Source organism: Prunus avium, chromosome 1 (genome assembly GCF_965620075.1).
Source record: "Prunus avium chromosome 1, drPruAviu1.hap1.1, whole genome shotgun sequence".
Lineage (NCBI taxonomy): Eukaryota > Viridiplantae > Streptophyta > Magnoliopsida > Rosales > Rosaceae > Prunus > Prunus avium.
In genome coordinates this window covers 5472470-5495342 of record NC_142284.1, presented here as the reverse complement: position 1 = coordinate 5495342, position 22873 = coordinate 5472470, and the positions used below count along the sequence as shown (strand labels likewise).

The 22873-nt window shown below is 42.8% G+C and overlaps 1 pseudogene; it reads right to left on the bottom strand.

The window, feature by feature from the left end:
* Positions 1-5782: 5782 nt before the first annotated feature.
* LOC110758441 (vignain pseudogene) lies at positions 5783-6569 on the bottom strand (annotated as a pseudogene).
* Positions 6570-22873: the final 16304 nt, after the last annotated feature.

Genomic DNA, 22873 nt, shown 5'->3' with positions numbered 1-22873 from the left:
CGATTCACAATCCGCGAAATCCTACATGATCCTAGGAATATCTAGATCAACATATATTAAATTAGAGTTGATCCAACAGTCCAAACATATCGAACCCGGATAATGCGCAATAGGCGTAAATCCGTTCGATAGTCAAACGACATCCAAATTGACATTTGAGCACACCTACGCGCTCGTGACAACAAGGAGATCGCATTAGAACACAATGCACCTCCGCTACAGTGCCCACGCTCCGCCACACGTGCCGGCAGCGTGTGGGTGTCCCAAGCGATTCTGGTGACCGGAAAACTTCCAAAAAAAAGGTCACCCTTCCAGCTACAGCTACTACTCGACGAGTGGAACACTTTCTTCAACTACGGGAACGTCCAATTCGGACGACAAGTAGCCGGAATTTTGAATTGAAAACCGGCCAAACTTAAGGTTACAAATCGGGTTACCTAGGCTAGAAATCGATCAATTCCTATCCAGCCATCAGCTAGAGCTTGAAGAGTAGGTGAGAAACCATACACTTGCCAGAAATGGTGGCCGGAAACGGTCGAAACTACGCCATGAAATTCGAAGAGAAAACCAGCCTGTTTTCTCGATTTTCTGGCAGCTGGAGATGGCGGCGGAGATCGGTCAGGAAGGGAGGAGGGCGGTGGCCTGGTCGATTTGGGACCGGTCCCGGCAGGAGTGGAGGCCGGTGGTGGCGACGGCGAAGGTGAGAAGGCGTGCGGCCTTGTGCGAACCAGAGAGAGAGAGAGAGAGAGTTTCTGTTTTTATTCAAATTCAATTTCGAAATAATTACGATTGTGCCACTAAGAGTTTTTAGATTGTATCTCTCTCGTTACAACTTCGATTTGAGCCTACTACGTGTCTATACGACCTACCTAAAAATACCACTCATTGCCCCAAAGTCTTTCCAGATTAAAAAGTGACCATTTTACCCCTACCCCGAGGGCAAAATTGTAAATTCATATTTAATTGAATGGATAAATAATTTAGGGTCGGGGTGTTACAAATATTGTTAGAAATGTGCCCTAAGAGCCAATACATTTGATGTAATCTCCTTAGAATACATTTCGTATATGATATATCAAGGGCAAACTTAATTTGTTATCTTTTACATCGTGTAAAGAAACAAATGTCCAGGGTATGCTAAATAAGAGATAAAGTAATCTAAAGAGGATTAGATTTAGGAGACCTTTAATCTCTAATTATAGCATCCCAAATGTTCCTAATCATAGGTTATCAAATGGGCATTGATAAACCGTCAAGATTAGCACATATTATGTATGCTCAATTGGGAGGATGGTTAGTCTCAAACCATTTGTGTAGTTGACACTAATACAAGTATGTGGGTGCTCATTAGTGAATGAGTACACTGAACGCGATCAACCGTAGTTCTCATATGGAGTATTTATCTACATGTCAAATGAGAACTCATAGTTGCAATAATGCAAATTAGTCCTTAGACCTGAGGCATCATGGTTGTCCTGTGATGCGTTATTGATCTTTGATAGCTCTTAAAGGCAAGCCGTAATAGATTTGTCTTAAGTGTTGTTGGGATCTCTTAATTCATCATAGGGGCATGTGAATGTACAATAAGGAATCTCTACTTTCGATAAAGAAGGAGAATGTTTCAAGATGTGATTCAGTAAATCTTTGGCCAAAGTATTTTGAGCTTGATTTAGAAAGTTGTTCTTAATCATGTTCTTTTGAATCACATGAGGTTATAAATCATATTAGGGGTTTGACATAATCAATCCGTACCCTAATAATATGATTTGAAACATTGTATAAGAGAAGGACCGTATTGCATTGCAATTTCAACTGAATAGGTTCTTCATCTATTCTGGTTAGCTTGGGTAGCCTTGATATATTGCTAGATGTCACTCTTGGCTTGTGGAAGTCCTAGGATTGATTGTGATCGATCCAAATAAAGGAAGAATTAAAAAGGGGTTTTAATTCCAGTTGGTTAGAAAGAGTTCTAATATTTTCCCACTGCCTTGCTAATTAGAACCTAATGGATCGCACACCTTAAATGGTTAACTTTGAGTAATACAAATGAGAATGAGGAAATCAATTTGATTGATTTGATTTGGATGATTTACTACGTGTAAAAACATATTTGCGCCTCGGTAATAGTTAACGGGAAGCCCAAATGGTTGGGTATTAAGCCCAAGGGCTTAAGACAACTAAATATTATGGTTTAAGTGTCATAAGGCCCAATTTTGGAAGCCCAATGGGTTTTGGCCGAAAATGCTTAAGTGAATGTGTATGGGAATTGTTTCCATAAGCTCATTAACACACAAACACAATCCAACATCAACCAAATAGGTTTGGGAGATCAAAGAGAGAAAAATGATAGTTTTCAAGAGTGAAACACTTTCATCTTTCAAAGTGGTTTAGATTGAAACCAATCTTGAGAATCTTGCACTAGCATCCAAGTATTCTCAAGATACTTATTCTCATCTCAAGGTTCCATTGGTGTGGAGACTTAGAGGCCATATACTTTTGTGGCTCACATGGAGGAGAAAGATCAAGGAGCAAAGATCAAAGATCAAAGAGGAGATCAACAAAGAGGAAATCATCAAGAGAAGACCAAACACAAATTGGTTCATATAATTGCTTCAAGGGTAATTAGATCTTATCCTTTCTCTTGAATTTTCATTTATGAAAAACATATCAATGTTCATGGCTTAAGATACTTGGAAGAAGTTTTGTTTTTGGATTTAAACAACCACCTTAGACTTCCGCTGCGATTAATTTGATTAAATGCATGTTTAATATTCAAATGAACTTTGGAAAAATATTTTGAAAATCCTACAAATATACCTAACAATATACATATAGTAGGCTATAGGCATTGATTTTGATGGTAATCCAAATTATGCATTGGGGTAAGAGGCTTCCATAGCAATGCTACATAGGCCTTCCTTTGCCTCAACATCTTTTTGTATTCTTATGTACCCTTCTTTCCCCGTTATGCTCTCACTAACCAATACTTGATCCCATAATGACCCCATAACTAGTATCGGTAACACCATGATCGAGGTTTGTTCCACAACTCCCCCTTAAAGACACCACTTGAATAGAATTCAAAATCAGAATCTCTAGCATCAATGGCAACATAAATAGGATGATTAGCAATTGCGTTAAGAAGGGTCCCTTCATTGTTTGCATAGGCACATCTTGAAAGCCAGTTATTTTAGCAGCATGGATGACTTACTTGTTGGTGTTGCAAGTACCGTCAACATCAGTGTAGGGGTAATTAGTCTCATGCCCTAGAAAATAAGAAAACTATATCATCATATTAAAAAGAAAAGACATAAAATAAAATATTTAGTTACACATAGTCATCATGCCCTAGAAAAAGTATTTAGTTACACATAGTCATAATAAAAAGAAAAGACATAAAATAAAATAATAAAACTCAAAATAATAGGAGTACACTACCTGTCCAAACCAGGTACCGGTATTGTCCCCACCTTAACCACCTAGGTCCAATCTTTGGGTTGGGTTACTCTCAATGGACCTCTAGGTGTGGAGTTTTAACTTAAAAGGTCTCAGTGCAATTAAGAGTGGACAACCTATATTTAAACTGTAGATTATTATTGTATTCTTCGATGTGGGACTTACACATCATAGTTTGTATTGAGCCACTTACACCAACAATCTCCACCTTGGCGAGATCCAAGCCAAGGCAACCTTGCCCGTTACAACACTCACACTTTTCAAGGATGACATGGTCCTCGTAAAACTCCATCTCTTCCGACAAGGATTTTCTTGAGCCTCACTAGAAGCCCTTGCTCCACCTACGCCTAGGATTTTCTCAAGCCATGTCAGGAGCCCTTGCTCCACCTAGTTAGCCACCACTAGGATTTCCTTGATACTTTGCCTTTGCTCCACTAGCCCGCTCCACCTTTCTCCGCCAATCCATGAATTTTTACTTGAGTCGCCTCCTTAAACATGTCAATAACTCCACTTGAACCAAGTGGATCTTAGCCGAACTAGATTCTGATACCAATTGTTGTACCAACGGGACCAATAAGAGTCCATTATCTGTCTAAACCATGCATGAGATTGTCCCCACCTTAACCACCTAGGTCCAATTCTTGGGTTTGGTTAGGCCCAATGGACCTTTAGGTGTGGGGTTTTAACTTAAAAGGCCTCGGTACAATTAGAAGTGGACCACCTATATTATGTAGATTATTGTTGTATTCTCTGATATTGGACTTACACATCATGACTTGTATCGAGACACCTACAACAACACATATTACCCTATAAAGAAATAGAACTTTTAATAGGATTATTTTGATTTAACCATTTTTTTTGTTTATGACTTGCCTACTCCCACTCCAATGTATGTAATATATATGTTCACAAGTTGGGCTCTTTTTATTTGAGGGTCATAAGTTGGACTTGTATTCATATCCGAACTTGAACTTGAATAGCGAAGACATGTTAAGCTTTGTTTGAATAGAGATGAAATTTTTTCCCCAATCTGCACATGACCCTGTCTTAAGAGGCAAATATGGTGTAGACAAGGCTTAGCCAAGTTAACTAGAGGAGATGTGCTCCCCATTTTACACTTGAGTTCAAACCCCCCTTCCTATAATTTAGATTAGATTAAAGTAAAACATCGTTTGTTTATAAAAAAAAAAAAAAAAAAGCAATATTGTAGGAATGTGTTTTCCCGAATCCCGGTTATACCTATTTTCACTATGAATCCCCCTTTAAACTTCAAAATATTTTTTTTTACTTCAAAATTTTAAATGGTAACTTAGTATTTATATTTTTTTATTCCTTTGTCTCTACTTAAGTTTAGTCATCATTGAGTCTTAATGTTGACCAGTTATGCCTAAACATCTACACTTACTTGTTTTCATGTCTTCATATGTACTGAGAATCAACAACCATTCAAAAGCTTCCACCTGCAAGTGAAAAAACTCCCCTGGATTTTTTATCTGTTTAATGTATCCAGAAAATCAACAACCATTCAAAAGCTCATAACTATTTTCTCCAATCATTTTCCTGCCGTTTTAACAAGTAAATTAAATAGAAGCTGACCTGCGGCCTGCCATCCACTGTAGAAGAGGGTGTCTAGATCGAGAGAGTAAAAGGAAGGATCGGTGTACCTTGAGCTGGGGTTACGGCTCGCTCTATGGGGATTGTTGGGTCGAATTGATCCACCAGAGTTGGAGCTCCGATTGATGAGACTTGAGGGTTGTGGAGAGAAGAGGTCTTGAAGTTGAAGACTCTTCTTGGGTTTGGAAGAAGGTAAGGGCTTTTGGGTCGAAGAGGGTTGGGTTGGAGAGTTACCACATTCATCACAGTCATCTTCATGTCCATGGCTTAGAAAGCTCCGCGAGCTCAGCCAGGTGCTTCGGTGGTTGTGCTTTGAGTTATTTTATTTTGAATAAGTGTCCCAAAAGGTACCCATTTGGTCGTTTGTTCCCTTTAGTTTCGATTAGATATTGTGTTCAATTGTTTCTATAGTTAATAATCGATTGTAATTAAATGCTAAATGAAAACATAAAGAAATAAAGTGTAACATGAGGTAATCAATTATCTTTTAGGGCTCGTTTCGTTTGGTACTCCTTCTTTTGGAGTATTTCTACAAATAAGCGTTTTTAACAAAAGTATTTTTATTATAAAAATATGGAAGAAGCACATAGTCTAGTTAGTATTACATTACTTGCAACTTTATCTTTTCTGAATTTAAATTTATTATTATATAAATAAATAAATAAATGCAACACAAACTATAGTAGAGGAGGCTTTATATTCTAAGTCTTTGATTTGGCCTATTTTTGAAGTTTACACAAGCAAGTGGTAAAATTTAGACATTACTGGATAATTCAACTCAAACAAGTTGAATAAGTTCTTCATTTTGGTAATTATAAAACTAGATAGTTTTGTTAAGGGTACAAGTTCATCATGTACGTACATATCATGATATATAGTATACCTACAAGGTTTATACAGTAGGCATATTGATTTTGAGGGTATAATTCAAACTATGCAGTGGGGTAAGAGGCTTCCATAGCAATGCCACAAAGACCTTCCTTTGCCTCAATACCTCTTTGCATTCTTATGTATCCTTTTTCACCCCATTCTGTTCCCCATGAGTTCTTCACCAACCAATACTTGGTCCCATCAGCACTGACTCCATAACCAACAGCGGTAACACCGTGATCAAGACTTGTTCCACAAGCTCCTGTAAAGACACCACTTGAATAGAATTGAAAATCAGAACCTCCAGCGTCAATGGCAACTGAAATAGGTTGATTAGCAACAGCCTTAAGGAGGGCAACTTCACTGTTTGTAGGCACATCTTCGTGGCCAGTTATCTTGGCAGCATGGCTAGCCTCCTTCTTGGTGTTGCAAGTACCATCAACACCTGTGTAGGGGTAATTTGTCTCGGTACTAAGCCCATGATTTTGATTGATGAATTGAAATGCATCGTCCATCAAGCCACCCTCACAACCTTGGTCTACACCTTTGGTGTCACAATCAACCAACTCTTGCTCAGATAAAGAGATTAGGTTACCAGTTGTAAGCTTGGTCGATTTTCGTATTCCCATATAATTTGCCGCCTTGGAAATGCATAAAAAAAATACATGATGATGACTGTTTTGATAACTGAGGATCCTGGCAGGTCAATCGATGTTTACTTAAGGTCGTTGGTTGATGAGCTCAAGGATTTATGGACAAACGGTGTGCGCACGTACGATAAATCCACTGGGAAGATGTTCACTTTGCGGGCAGCAGTTATGTGGACTGTGAATGATTTTCCCGCATATGTAATGGTTTCTGGGTGGAGCACAAAGGGTTATATGGCATGTCCTGTATGTAAGGAAGATGTAACTTCTGGTTGGCACGCTGAAAAAGTTTGTTACCTTGGTCATTGGAGATAGTTGCCATGGGACCACGAGTGGCGGGAAAAGGATAAAGAGATCGACGGGAACACAGAGCGTTGTCTCAGACCTAGAAAAGGTTCGGTGATCAGATCTTGGAACAGCTTAACTGTTTGAATTTTGCTCCATTTGGGAAAACAGTTAGTAGGACCAGACCTTCTATACATATGAACTGGACGCACAAGCCTATGTTTTTTGAGCTCCCATATTGGTCGAAACTAAAATTGAGGCACAATCTCGACGTTATACATATTGAGAAAAATGTCTTTGACAAATTGATGGACACAATTCTAGATATCGATGGTAAGAAAAAGGACACGATCAAAGCTCATCTTGATTTGGAAAGAATGGGCATACGAAGGGGTTTATAGATGAATAGGGACAGTGATAAAGCTAGAAGGGATCTTGCATTTTTTTTTTCCATGAAACCGAATGACAAAAAAGAGTTTTTAAAGTTTGTATCGTCTGTAAAGTTTCCCGATGGGTATGCTTCTAATGTTGCGCGTTGCGTGAATTTTGACGGGGGTAAATTTGCGGGACTAAAGAGCCATGACTGCCATGTGTTTATGCAACGCCTACTTCTTGTGGGTATCAACACCTGTTGCCGGAAGATGTAGTGAAGCCAATCATGTTGTTGTCTAGATTTTTTCCCAACTGACGGCAAAAACATTGCGAAAGACAGACATTAATCAGTTGCACCTGTTGCCAAAGCCGACAGATATTCAATCGCTTAAACGACTACCTAAACGCAAAAATTTCCCAAAACTAACTCAACCAACAGCAAGATCAGCTCGAGAGGTTCAAGATCCATACCTGGATCGCAAGATTTGGTGGCCGGAGGCGTCCGAACAAGCTCCCGAAAGTTTGTGAAAAATCTGTCCAAAAACAGCTCGGATTTCAGCAATTTCCGGCCAGCACCAGTGGTTCCAGCGGCTGAGACTGGTCGGGATGGGGAGATGGAGGCGGCTCGGTTCTTTTGAGTCCGGCCCCATGGCCAGAGGCGACTTGTGGTGACGGCGGTGGCTCTTGGAAGCCACCGGCTGTTTCCAAAAACCAGAGAGAGAGATAGAGAAATTCTGGTTTTAAAAACCAGTTTGCCAAAATTACAATTTTGCCCCTACTTGAATTTTGCTCGTATCTCTCTCGTTATAACTCGGATTCGAGCCCGTTACATGTTTACGGACTCGTTTCAACGTGCTCTACGCAACGGTATAACCGGAAGTCCCAAATTCCTTCCCGAACTTAAAATGACCATTTTTGCCCCTTTTAAAATTACGTAAATATTTATTATCTTCAAAACCCTTAATTAATGCAAATCCTTTTATTTTTATTGTTTATTTCAATTTATTTTCTCATTCAAATTTATTTCCTCTTAATTTAATTATTTTATTTCCTTTTTTGGACCGGGATGTTACAATTTACCCCCCTTATAAAAATTTTATCCTCGAAATTTACGTACATGTCATTCAAAGCAATAAGGGTACTTGGCCCGCATCTGCTCCTCGGGTTCATATGTAGCTCTCACAACGGCTTACCCTATCGGGGACTTATTTCCCACGTTTCCAGAATCCTTATCAACTTCCCAATAAATAATTCCAAGAATACCCGCTCACCAACTAAAATTTCAACATACTTGGACCAACCGTCCATGTAACCCTTCTATCAGTATTGTGTCATTTTGGGCTTCACCTACGTCAATCCTTATATAATTAGGCAACAGCTCACCACTCACTCATCCCCATGTAACTTGTCCATCAACTTTCTCTAACAATTTCGCTCCTGTAATTTTCTTTTATGAAATAATTTGACTTTTGAAAGCTCCTGACAATTTTGTCTCATCTCAGCGGATTCAGTACTTTCAGCTTTTCAGCTTTTTCTAAAAACTGTTATATTCCTCTTTCTTTAAAATTGACAGACCATATCGCCGATATAATTCTTCGAAAAGAATTCCAGAAAGGATCTTTTATCGATTTGTAATCATCATCCACCTTACCATGGTTATAAGCAATTTTGAACACTGCACACCCACTACAGAGAACACTATGAGTATCCTACAGACCTTCTATAAGTATTCTCTGAAGTACCCTTTCGACACCCCTCCATGACCTAGAAGTGCACTTAAATGTCTCAAAAATCACGTATTCCTATGTGATTTGCTTACTTTAACTATCTCCAACGAAATTCACTATTTGATCATCTGAAACCGTTGAATCAGTGTCAACTTTAACCATTGATGACCAATCTAAATTGTCTTTGGTGCTAGCATTTCATCGATTAGAAAAGTTCCCCTCAACATATTTCTTACTAATATACTCTCCTTTGAGTAAATTCTTCGGACAAAATAAAATCAAGTCCTCAATTATGAATCCTGTTCCATCTGTATGTATAAGAGGCTTTCCTTCTCTTTAGATTGGATTACCAGACTCATCTAGACAATACCCGTCAATGATATTCTCAACCATTTCCAAATAGCCAACCTACTACTAAGCTCTGTCTTCGATGAAATGGTTGAAAACCTAGCCATGTATTCGGACATACACGACACAACATGTGCGTGCATAAAAACGCATCATGTTTCGTAAGCTTGTCTATTTAAGAGCTTATAATCTCCACTCTTGTCAATCGCGGCATTAGAGCCCACACGTATAAGGTGACACTTCACCCAGGACACCATTAATTCTCACTTGGGTTTGCTATACTTTACAATTTTCCAAAATTATGAATTTATGAAACCATCACTAGTTCAATTTGCAATGTCCTTCCCGCCGAAGGAACATTACTTTGCACTAGCACACCCTACAATACCCAAGCTTAAGGATGCGCACAAGGTGCGAAATCCACAAGAACTCAAACCTATTGCTTTTCATTTAATAATTTATCTTCACTCATCTTAACCTTATCCAATAACAAACCCTCATCAATAGATTCATATTCACAAAACAACCTCCCAATTTCTTCCTACTTCTCTTCCTAGTTTACCTTCTCCAATCCTCGACATAACAGTCTACAGTTATAATTCCTCCCAACCCATGTCGTTCCAACGTGTATCCTACATTTTCATATGAAAACCTCAACAAATTTTTCAAACTGATTCAAGTAACTTTAAAATCCAGAAGTCAGATTTCATCGAGAAACTAAGGAACCAACTTGCAAGACGTGCTTGAAACGTCGAATGAGGTCATCCACGTCAAGGATGTCTCATTCTGCGATGGGACTCACAACACTACCCACATACTAAGGATGCACACGAGGTGCGGAGTCCACAGGAATTTGAACCTAATGCTCTGATACCAAGTTGACAAGACCCGCCTCGAATTCCTCGAAATTCGAGACGAATCCTGTGGAAATTCCGACATCACACCGATGCCGGGCCCACCTACTAAGAATCGAGACTTTCTGCCGAAATTTCGGCAGTCTCCCCTGAAAATTAGATTTTCCCCAAAATTTCAACCTGAAAACAAAACACAGTTTAAAACCCAACTGGCAGCATGCACAAGTTATCAACATGGAAAATACAAAATAGGCCTCTAGCCTTCAAATGGTTCGAAACAAAACCAGCAAAGTTCTTAAGTCGAAAACTACATAAACAATGCAATTGAATATTTCAAACAACTTTACGAATACCACCGAAAACATCAAACATGATTCAAATTCAATAACCACATTAGAATCCAATCACATATACAGAATCGATCAAACCTTTTAAACACAATAATATTTCGCGGCTGCAGCTAGGTGAGACCCCAGGCTGCCTACGTACCCTTGGACAAGGGATCAAGCCACACGTAGTTCTCATCTCAACGGTCACAACTCCGATATTAGACAATTATTTACAACCGAACCAACTATACATTTCAGATCTATCACAATTCTAAATCCCATAAAAACACATTGAAACATTATCACTTTCTTCCCAAGGCATCGTATTAAGAAGACATTCGAAGAGCCTAGGCAAAACAAACTCCGAAGGGCCTGGACAAACTCCGACGGGCCTGGGCAAAACAAACTCTCAAACATAAAACCCATAACCGGGGAGGTACCTAAGGTAGTGCTAATAACACTCAAATTAACATTCTAAGTACCCCACACAAAATCAACAAAGATAGCACTTTTTCAATTATTACATATAAACTCAAAACACTCGAATATGTCCAATCCACATGTATCACTATTACTTTACAAAAATAAAGAATTCAACTATTAAATATAAAAAGCATTTAAATAAATCATTAAATTCAAAAGCATAAGATTTCCATCATAAAACCATACAAATAATCTCATAGACCCACATAATCAACATAAAGCAAATGACGGTCAAGACTCGTCCAAAAGGGTCGTTCTAGTACTCTTCGAAGAGTGTGACTACCTCGGAAGACTCACGGTCAAACGAGGGTCAAACTACCCAAACTTGGTCAACGGGCCCGCGGGGCCCATGACCTTCATTTTACGATCCGAAAGTTCCAATGGGTTCCACAAGGTCTAGGGAATACGTCCTACAAGTTTGGTCTGAAACGGACGGTCGGATCGCTCAGGATCGCACGATCGGACGGTTATCGGGAAACGTTAAACTTTAAGTCATTGAATCGGAACATCCGGGGCTCCGATTCACGATCTGCGAATTCCTACATGATCCTAGGAATACAAGGAACGACATATATGAATTTGGAAGTGATCCAACAGTTCTAACATATCGAACCCGGATAACACACGATATGTAAAATCCGTTTAGGGTTCAAACGTTATCCGAATTGAGATCCGCGAATTCCTACGCGCTCGTGACAAGTAGGAGATCGCATTGGGATATAATGCCCCTCTGCTACAGTGACCATGCGCTGCCACACGCGCTGGCAGCGCGTGGGTGTCCCAAGCGATATCGCTTCGCTGGAAAATCTCAGAATCACATCTCAAGACTCCTACCCTAGGTAATATCCCTAATTTGGAGCCACTTTTGTTCTTGGACCTACCCCGAAGAACTAGCGGAAGTGGCCGGAATCGGAGGCCGAATGCCAACAAATATTCAATCGCTTAAACGACTACCTAAACGCAGAAATTTCCCAAAACTAACTCTACCAGCAGCAAGATCAGCTCGAGAGGTTCAAGATCCATACCTGGATCGCAAGATTTGGTGGCCGAAGGCGTCCGAACGAGCTCCCGAAAGTTTGCGAAAAATCTGTCCAAAAACAGCTCGGATTTCAGCAATTTCCGGCCAGCATCGGCGGTTCCAGCGGCTGAGACTGCTCGTATCTCTCTCGTTATAACTCGGATTCGAGCCCGTTACGTGTCTACGGACTCGTTTCGACGTGCTCTACGCAAAGGTATAACCGGAAGTCCCAAATTCCTTCCCGAACTGAAAATGACCCTTTTTGCCCCTTTTAAAATTACGTAAATATTTATTATCTTCAAAACCCTTAATTAGTGCAAATCCTTTTATTTTTATTGTTTATTTCAATTTATTTTCCCATTCAAATTTATTTCCTCTTAATTTAATTATTTTATTTCCTTTTTCGGACCGGAATGTTACATGCATCATTATCCCACGTTTTATTTTGGCAGGCTTCTCGGAGAGCTGAAAAAAAGTGTACGCAACAGGACGAATCCCAAATGATCAATTATAGAGGCTTGTGTTCAGTATGAGTCGCTTACTTTCTGTGGAATGTATTTAAAAGATGTGGAGACGGATTTCAATCGTCCTTAGCGCAATAATGATGGAGGTGTGAGAAATGAGAAACTTTCTATTTTTTCCCAAAGCGCATGACCCTTTGGAGATCCTGTACGAGGAGAGTCGTTTTCCAGAAATGACATGGAGGTAGCGCATTGGTTCGTACTGAACAATTGTGATGAGATAATGACATACTTAGATGAGCATGAAGAGATGATGAAGCGAGAACATCCATCACATTTGTATGCCAAGAAACACCATGAATTGTTTCCACAATGGTTTTTGAAATATGTAAGTTATAAGTGTTTTGTATTTGACATATATATTGTAGTATTTAATTTTCTCAAACTAACATGTTGTTGGCACAAAAACTGAACAGATAGAGATGAGTGCAACTTACAAGTGATATGGACGATCGAGAGATCGATTGAGTGTTGGATACAGACTCTTCCTGTCCTCAGATGCTGATCCTGAATAGAAGGAAGAAGATTCGTGAGGTCTATGGAATCGGTGTGGAACCAGCCTAAGACCCTCCGATGCTAAAGTAAGTTTGTTTTCTAAGAGCTTTCGCTGTTGACAATATATTAGTATAAAAGTCAAGCTGAAAAGCCTTCCCACTGTATTGTAGTCAAGAGGCCTATTTATAGAGGGCATTTTGTATGCTCTTAGTACTTAATTTCGATGTGGGACTCGTGGGAGGGCCCTATGAGGTTGACACGAGTTCTCTAGATATTTCGGGCGGGTGCGTCGAGGTTGATTCTGCAGAATCGGTAGGGCGTACCGATTGTAGACTGCTGGGTCTGTAGCGACCTTTTGCTGCTTTGAGACAATACCATCGGTAGCCGATGCTGATTGTTCGGAGCCTTGGGCACTTGGGAGTTTAAGTGACCCACGTGTCAATGGATGAGTGGAGGATCAGGTATGGTACAAACAGTAGTCCCCCAAGTTACCGATTGAGAAGCTTCTCGGTTGGGGACTTGAATCTATCTTCGGCATTCTGATCCGGACTCGATGGTCTCATTGTTGCCGATGGTGGCATGTAGTCCCCCAAGTGCCCAAGCGAATGAGCTTGGAAAAGAGATGGCATGATGTACCGATTGTTCCGAGAGGTGTGGAAGTCTTGTTTTAGGAACACCTGCTGTTCGGCACGAGAGGTGAGTGAGAACTCATAAATGTGCGGCTGCCGTTCGGCACGAGAGGTGAGTGAGAAACTTATCAATGTGCGCCTGCCGTTCGGCACTTGAGGTGAGTGAGAACTCATCAATGGGCGCCTGCCGTTCGCTAATGGAGTTGTGCTCGAAGATGGCTAGAGCTGCAACGTTCGGGAAGTTGAAGCGTCTCTGAGGATTGGAAACGTTTCGAATGACAACGCTTGGGCTCCCCCATGCATGCGGGACACGTGTCGGCGTGGCTGTGAAGAGTTGCGTCATTTCATATCCCGATGCGTCGCTTCGCCTCCCGATGCTAGGTTCGTCCTATAAATGTGAGGAAGGGACGATAGTTGGAATACTTGAAGATTTGGAGAGCAATTAGAGCTTATTAGAGGCGATTTCCGGCGACGTGTGAAGGCTGAGCAGGCGATTTTCGGCAAGGTTGAACAAGGCGGAGGCGATTTCCGGCGTGCTTGAACCACCGTGCAAACAAGATATGTTGCCGTGTCTTTGATTTTTTGCGAATCAAAGTGTTGATATCGTTGAATTTTGTATGAACAAAGTATAAACGAGCATGAACAAGCATGAACAAGTTTGAACATAAGTGTTTAGGAGGTAGAATAGGACTGTTGATTCTACCATGGCTCTTAGTTTCCCTTCGTGTGTTGTTTGTAGATGTCAGATACCGAATCTGAGCGTAGTCGTAGTCCGAGGACATTCGAGGACGATTCGTCCTCGGGGAGTTCTGCCGAAGAGAGTGGGAGTGCCGAATCTGCTAGCTCTTTAAGCTGTGAAATAGTGGAGGGGGCAGGAGTGCGCACCGGAGCTGGTGGCACTTCGCGTGGATTGCCCCAAGATAGTGAGCCTTCGACTTCGGGTCGTGAGGCCGATGCGGGTGGCGTGTCCGTTGCTGCGCCAGGGGAGGGGGTGCTGAGGGTAGTCAGTGGCAGGCAACGGATCCCGATGGCGAAGCTGAAGGAACTGGTGTTCGGAGTAGATCACTTAGAGCCGAACACACTGACCGAATCTGAGCTGGCTAAGATTCGGGCGGAGTACAATATCCCTGATTCGGTAGGGATGCGAATTCCAGCGCCGTTGGAGTCATTGAGTGATAATGACAAGGGCGTGGTCTTCTTCACCGATGTCTTCAAGCATGGGCTTCGGCTGCCGTTGAGGCATTCGGTGCAGAAGATTTTGGCGGCGATTGGGTATGCGCCGGGGCAGTATAATCCAAACTTTTGGATTATGTTGCTCGGGACGATAACAGCGTTCGGCTTGGCTGGCGAGGGGGAGCCGAGCTACGAATAGTGGGCCCAGCTGTACAGTGTGACGAGGGCGAAGAGTGCCGATCAAGGGGGTGGGTTCAGTCCAACTGACTGTCGGCAGGGCATCGTGGGCCCTTCGTGGTTGGGGTGCCGAGCTCCCAAAAGACCTGGCGCAAGCGTCGGGTGATTGTATCCGGTGATTGGGAATCGGCACTGGGAGTTATTGTAGAGAGGAGGATTCCTACGACCTTTCAGACAGTCGGTATGGTAGAACCTGCCGTTCGGCAGTAGTGTAGTGGTTGGTTTTTTTTTTTTTTACCGTTTGTGTTGTTGTTTTAGTGTCCTTGAAACGGCCTGCTGCTCCGATCCGTGAAGTGGAAGCGATCGAGCGTGTGCGAGCGAAGATTGCCGAAGAAGATCGGTTTTTTAAGGAGCTACTCTACTTTCGGAATCTATTCAAGGCAGGCCTGATCGGTCAGGAAGAACACGACCGAAGAGTGAAGGAAGAAGAGGAAGAAGAAAAAAGACTGAGTAAGAGATGCCGTTCGGCAGGTTTCTTTCTTGTCTATTTTCAAAACTGCAGTTTCTTTTCTGACTTATTTTTTGGTATGCAGTGGCGAGTGGGAGGCCGATGAGTGAGGCGACCAGGCGACGTCTGGAGGGGCAAGGGGCGCCAAGGCCGAAGAAAGGGGAGTCCCCCAGGCCGAAGAAGAAGAAGGCCGCAGAGGCTTCCGGAGGGGCTTCGGCGGACAAGATGACGGTGGCCGACCGTCACCGGGAGAAGAGGGTGGCCGAAGCCGAGGCCGTTCGGGAGGTCCACCTACAGGTGACGGGCAAGAGGCAGATCGAGGGTGCCCTCGACACAATGCCGATGCCGAAGAAACCTAGGGGGCCGAACGAGGGGACCTCCGTGCTGATCCCGGATGATGAAGTGGAGGGGGAGGGGCCGGTGAACGTTGCCTGCCCTCGGAAGGCCGTGCCGTTCATCAACAGCATGATCGATGGCGCTCAAATGGAGTTATCTGAAATCGAGCAGCTGTCGATGAAGATGTTGCGTGAGCAGACCGGACGCGCCTTCCGGCTTCAGGCTGTAGTAAGTTTGTAGAATTCAATTTGGTCAAAGTGCCTAAGCGTTCGGCAGATATTAATTTTTTTTTGACGTGTTGCAGGCTGATGTGGAGATGTGCCTCTGCGTAAAGCGAGCCGTGAATGCTGCCGAACGGTACCAGAAGAGATTCGAGGAGGGCCGTTCGAAGATTGTCGATGCAGGTAAGATGCTCCAGGATGCTGATCGGCGTGCCGAGGAAAATGTTGCTAAGATTGCCGAGCTTGCGTCGAGGCTTGCGGCGACCGAGCTGGATGTGGTGGCTGCTCATGAGGTGAAGGCAGTGGTGGAGGTGGCGATGGATGCGGCTGAACGGTCGCATGCCAAGGAGTTGGAAGAGGCAAAGGCGAAGGCCGTTGCTGAATACCGGTCGACGAAGGAGTTCACGCTGATGCTAGATAAGGAGGTCATGGAGCAGTGTGATGACCTATTGTACCGATTCAAGCGTTTCAACGCAGATAAGAAGCTGAACATGAACTTCCTCCGGGATCCGCCTTCGCTGCCAGAAGGGGTGACCGAAGAAATGGTGGAGGCTTACAAGGGTGAGGATGCCGAGCCTGAAGAAGCCGATGATACTGAGTCTAGTAGTGAGGAGGAAGAGAGCCACCCTGCGCCGAACGCAAGCAACGCGCCGATTGCCGAAGCTTCGAACACTGCCGAGCCCGTGTCTGCTGAGCCTCCTGCCTCTTAGACTTGAAGATTTTAATTTTCAGAATGAGAATTTTTGGACATGCCGAATGGCTTTGTGTTAAGACAGATGGCCATTCTGTGGCCTTTTTATCCAAGTTTAATTTGATTCGGTTTAATTTGCCAACTTTCGTATTCTTATGTGTGCATGCTGTAGGTAGCTGATTTTGAATAAAATACTGCTGTTTATGGTAACGCCGTATGTATAGAATAGAAATTGTGATAATTGATGCCGAAGGTACGTTCATTTGTACAAAAAGTGATGACCGAAGGTGCAGTCACTTGTAGTAATATTTCAAATGTTCTACGTTCCAAGGGTGGCCAAGGGTTTGGCCATCGGTACCGCGCAATCGGTAAGTTCCCGGTCGGCAGACGGTGACGACCTCATAAGGGCCTTCCCATGAAGGGCCAAGGGTGCCCTCATTGGAGTCCTTGGTGGCGAGAGAGACTTTGCGTAAAACCCAGTCCCCCACTTTGAATGATCGGCGTTTGACACGCGAGTCGTAGTAGCAGGAGGTTCTCTGTTTGTAGGTAGGATTCCGAAGCTGGGCGAGGGAACGGTGTTCGTCAATGAGGTCCAGGTTGAGTGCAAGAAGAGTTTCATTTTTCTCTGGCGTGTAAGATGTCGTTCGGCACGTGGGTACGTTGATTTCGACTGGGACGACAGCTTCGGTACCGAAAGCAAGGGAAAACGGTGTTTCGCCAGTCGATCGTCGGTAGGAGGTGTTGATGGCCCATAACGCTTCTGGGAGCAAATCGGGCCAGGCTCCCTTGGCTGCCCCAAGCTTCTTCTTCAGTGTCTTCTTGATGATCTTGTTAATGGCCTCAACCTGACCATTTGATTGTGGGTGCGCCGGAGATGCGAAGAACAAGTTGATGTTGAAACGGTGGCATAGGTGCCGGAACTGAGAGGAGTCGAATTGTTTACCGTTGTCGGTGATGATTGCGTTCGGGAGGCCGAACCGACAAATGATATTCTTCCATACGAAATGCTCAACCCTGGCTGCGGTGATGGTTGCCAAGGCTTCGGCGATGGGTGCCCCTCCACTGATCATGTTAATCTGCCGATTCAAGGGTTGATCCGAAGCCGTTTTGGTGTTTAGGTACTGATCCAACTTGCCTTCGTTGATGAGGCGTTCGACTATCTTTCGAAGGGCGATGCACGATTCTGTATCGTGGCCATTGTACTGGTGGTATCGGCAGAATACACCGGTGTCTTTCCCGTTCTGCCGAGGAAGCTTTCAGTTGTTCGGCTTCTGGATCATCTCCCCCTCCGTCAGGAGGACATGCTCGAAAGTGGTGTTGAGTAAGGTGAAAATTTCCTATGACCGATTCGTCTTCGGATTTCCGAAGTCGTTTCGCCTGTTGGAGTCCTTGCCTCATTTGCCGCCGTCCTGCCGATCCCGAAAGTCGTCTTTCCGTTTGTTTCGGGCCTCGTAAGGAGCAGAGGTTGGGGGTGCCGTTCGGTAGGGGGCCTGGCTGATAGTTTGATTTGCCGGAAATCGGTCATGGCTCTGTGTTGAAGGCCGATCGGCCGTTGTTGTTTGGCTTGGGGGAGCCGAAGCCGATCCCTTGGAGTTGAAATGTTCGGCTTTGGCGTGGATAGCTGCCTGCTTCATTAGCTCGACGTAGGTGGTCCAGTTGCTGCTGTAGACCAGATAGCGAAACTGAGACGACCGAAGGCCGCTTTTGAAGGCGCCGAAGGCTGCCCTATCGTCAGTTTCTAGACATCGGGAGTATTCATGGCTGAACCTAGCCGCGTATTCCCTCAGGGGCTTATCGTCTTGTTGCCGAATGGTATAGAGGTCATCTGCAGAGTATAGGCGATCGGTTTGAATCATAAAATGGTTGAGGAAAGTTTGCTTCAACTGATCAAATGAGTCAACCGTACCTGGTGCCAATCGGTAGAACCAATTCAGAGCAGCTCCGGTCAGGGTGGACTGGAATAGTAAACATTGGCCTTCGTCCGTTAGCCCTTTGCAACCCAGAGCTGAATGGAAGGTATGAATGTGAGTAACAGGGTCTTCCACCCCCGAATAGAATGATATTCGTAGTGCTTGGATCTCCTTTTCGTGTCTGAACGTCCGGATATGACTGGTGAATGGTCCCGGTTGTACCTTTCCCCACGTTGGTGTCCTAGCCTGGTTATGTTCCTCCTCAATGCGGTTCATCTTCTGGAGGAGGAGACAGATGGTAGAATCGATAGAGGGAAGATCGTCACCGAAGGGGTCCCTTGCCTCTTTCTCCGTTGTCCGGCCAGCGTAGTGGCCCTGAGCATCCTGACCTGCCGTTCGGCTTGAGCTTCTCCTATAGCCCCCGGTATGCTGATCATCTTTCCGATTCGTTCGATGGCTATGGTGCTCTTTTGAAGGTCCTGCCGATCAGTGGGAGATCGTGGTCCCCGGTGAAGTTGAAACATAGTCTGATTCGTCCCTTTCTTCCAGACTGATCGCGTCGTACCGCCGGCGTACGGGGGATTTTGGTCCAAGCGCCTCCAGACGTCGATCGTTGAGTTTTGCCTGGATCGGGATGGGCGAAGGCTGTCGCTCTTTGCGCCGATCGTTGATCCGATCACGGCAATCGGAGTAAACTTGATATTCTGGACGACGCTCTCTTGGGGAGGGCACAAACAGTCTTCGGGAGGCAGATGGCTTGCCTGCGGCTTGCTGTTTCCCTCTATCTTGGGCATTGGGCTTCCGTATGCTTTTAAACGACTTCTCCTGCCGAAGCTGCGTGGTTCGTTCCAGACCGTTATGTAGTTGGGTGGAGTGTGTTTGTTGATCGTGCAGTTGCCTCTGGGTGTCATCCAGTTTAGAGGCGAGGATATCGTTGTGCTCCTGCATCCTCGCCATTTCCTGCTGTAGAGTTTCCATGCGAGCCTCCAGGGTGTTTGGCTGGGCAGGGGTTTCTGTTCGTGGCGTCTGAAGCAAAGGAGCTAGACTTGGCTCACCACAGATGTCGAGGATGGGGCCATCGGCAGGGAGGGCCGAAGATGGATTCATTGCTTGGTCTCCGAGAAGTGATATGGGTTAATCGATAAGCGATTCCCACAGACGGCGTCAATCTGTTGGTACCAAAACTGAACAGATAGAGATGAGTGCAACTTACAAGTGATATGGATGATCGAGAGATCGATTGAGTGTTGGATACAGACTCTTCCTGTCCTCAGATGCTGATCCTGAATAGAAGGAAGAAGATTCGTGAGGTCTATGGAACCGGTGTGGAACCAGTCTAAGACCCTCCGATGCTAAAGTAAGTTTGTTTTCTAAGAGCTTTCGCTGTTGACAATATATTAGTATAAAAGTCAAGCTGAAAAGTCTTCCCACTGTATTGTAGTCAAGGGGCCTATTTATAGAGGGCATTTTGTATGCTCTTAGTACTTAATTTCGATGCGGGACTCGTTGGAGGGCCCTATGAGGGTGACACGAGTTCTCTAGATATTTCGGGCGGGTGCTTCGAGGTTGATTCTGCAGAATCGGTAGGGCGTACCGATTGTAGACTTTTAGGCCTGTAGCGACCTTTTGCTGCTTTGAGACAATACCATCGGTAGCCGATGCTGATTGTTCGAAGCCTTGGGCACTTGAGAGTTTAAGTGATCCACGTGTCAATGGATGAGTGAAGGATCATGTATGGTACAAACACATGTGAATGTTTTTTTTAATTTATAATATTAGGTAAATAAGTTGAAATCATCGAATTCCCCCACTTACAGTGAAGAGTTATATAACTTGGCGTTCGGCCCAATTCACGCTAAATTATTCTCGGGTTGCCATGTTAACGACGTCAAGTTTTTGGGGACTGCACGAGATGACAGGTTGTGTACGCAAAACAACGGTGTCCATGTCCCAGGTGGAGGCGAAAGTACGGTCATTGATTTCTATGGCAAACTCACAACTGTCGTGCAATTGCTTTACAAAGACCGATACCAAGTGATCATGTTTAAGTGTCGATGGTTTGAAACAAACCCAAATAGGCAGGGAAGTGTTAAAATCGACCATGGCTTACTATCGGTGAACATTAAAAGAACTTGGTATGATGACGACCCTTACATTTTGGCAAACATGGCAACACATATTGTGTATCTAGATGACCCTAAAGCAGGGAGCGGTTGGAAAGTTGTTCAAAAGATGGATCAGAGGAACTTGTATGCTATACCAGAACTAGACCCAACTGACAACGACGTCGACAACGTCGCTGACCAACGTTTAGAATCTTCAACGGAAAATGATGCGGAAACACTTCGAGATACAAATGTTATACAAGAATCATTTCAGATACAAGGAGTGTCTTCAATCGAAATATCGATTCAGTTAATTATAATTGACCTCGATGATCTTCCACGATACGATGTTGCAGTGGGCCCGAACAACGACGATGATGTAGTTATAGAGGAGGAGGATTGGGAGACCAAAAGTGATGATAGCGACGATAACAAAGGTTATTATAATTCAGATGATGAATAATGCAATTTATTTGCGACTTGCCATGTAAAACATAGTAAATTAAATTTTTTGTAATTTAATTATGTTAGTGTAAAGATTTTGGCAAATATGCTTGTTTGAATATATGTACTTCCTAAAACCAAACCGTTGGAATTTTAAAAAGGTTTTAAAAATTTAACCGTTTTATTTATTTAATTATTTTTCTGTTTTATTTTATTTATTGTGGGGGTTATAAATATTTAATATTCAGGTTTTATTTCTGGTTGGTGAATGCCTTAATTTTTTTGTTGGTGAACTTTTATGGTTGGTGAAGGTTACATGTTTTTGGATGTCTATAAAAGGCCACTCCTTCTTCACATTTGAAATACACACAGTACACCATCAGAATATCACATACCACAATCACCACCACAAACTAATTCTCTCATTTTCTACTTTTATATATATTCTCTACTTTATATTATTATTTTGGCAATGGTTCTGTGACTTGGATATCTATATCCGTTTATGAACGTGCTCATAGCAGATCTTGAGTTTGTGTACAAGGGGTCGTATCTTGGAGTCTTGTAGACCGTCAGTACCTGCACGTAGGGAGGCTACAAAGGCTTTAGGACAGCGTCTTTGATGTGCTTCACCGTACCAAACTCACCTTCTTACTTATTATTTATTTTCCTTTTACTTACCTATTATTTTGTTTTGTTCAATTTCATTACCTTAAAAGCTTTCCTATTTATTTATATGTTATTTATAATATAATATTTTTTGTGTTTGGCTTTACGGAAAAGGAAAACTATATTTTGTATTTTTTTTATAACAAACCTTATATATTGTGGAGAAATGAAACATTGTTAAATAAATTGAGCTATAAAAATTTGAAATTTATTTTAGTGTTTTCAGCATTACGCTGGTCAACAATGCATGTAACCTCTACAATATGGTATGGTCATATATTTGAATTGGAGCTAGATGTTGTATTTGACTAGACATGCTTGTCACAAGTGTCTTGTTACAACACCATGTACCTTTATTTAAATCCTAAAGCCATGACCCTTTTGGTAATATTTTTGAAAATTGTTTTTAGAGAACATTTTCAAAAAATGAAAATGAGAAACAAACCTTAACATTCCCTTAGCAAAATAAAAGAAAGAAAAATATCATATGTAGTCTTATAATCTTTAGTTTAAATATGAAATTACATAATATATCATGGTTTAATTAAATAGACTAAGTGCAACAGAAAGGGAGAAAAAAAAATCTCATCCATAAAAAAAATACAATAAAATTCTAATGTTAAAAATATCTCATCTATACACTTTGTTAAATATGAAATTAGATAATATATCATGGTTTATAAAAATTTTATATTTCTAAACTAGCACGACGACAAGTATCGTCGCGCAAGAACACTTAGCGCGACAATACAGGTTATCGTCGCGTAAAGTGGCGCCAAAAATTTGCGCGACACCTTCTATCGTCGCGAAAGCATACTTCGCGCGACAATACGTCTTATCGTCGTGTAAAGTTAGTAAGAAAACGCAGGGTTATATTATTTGGCGCCAAACACTTGCGCGACGAAATCTATCGTCACGAAAGAATATGTAGTGCGACAATACACGTTATCGTCACGTAAGAAAAACGCGGAGTTATTTTATTTGGCGC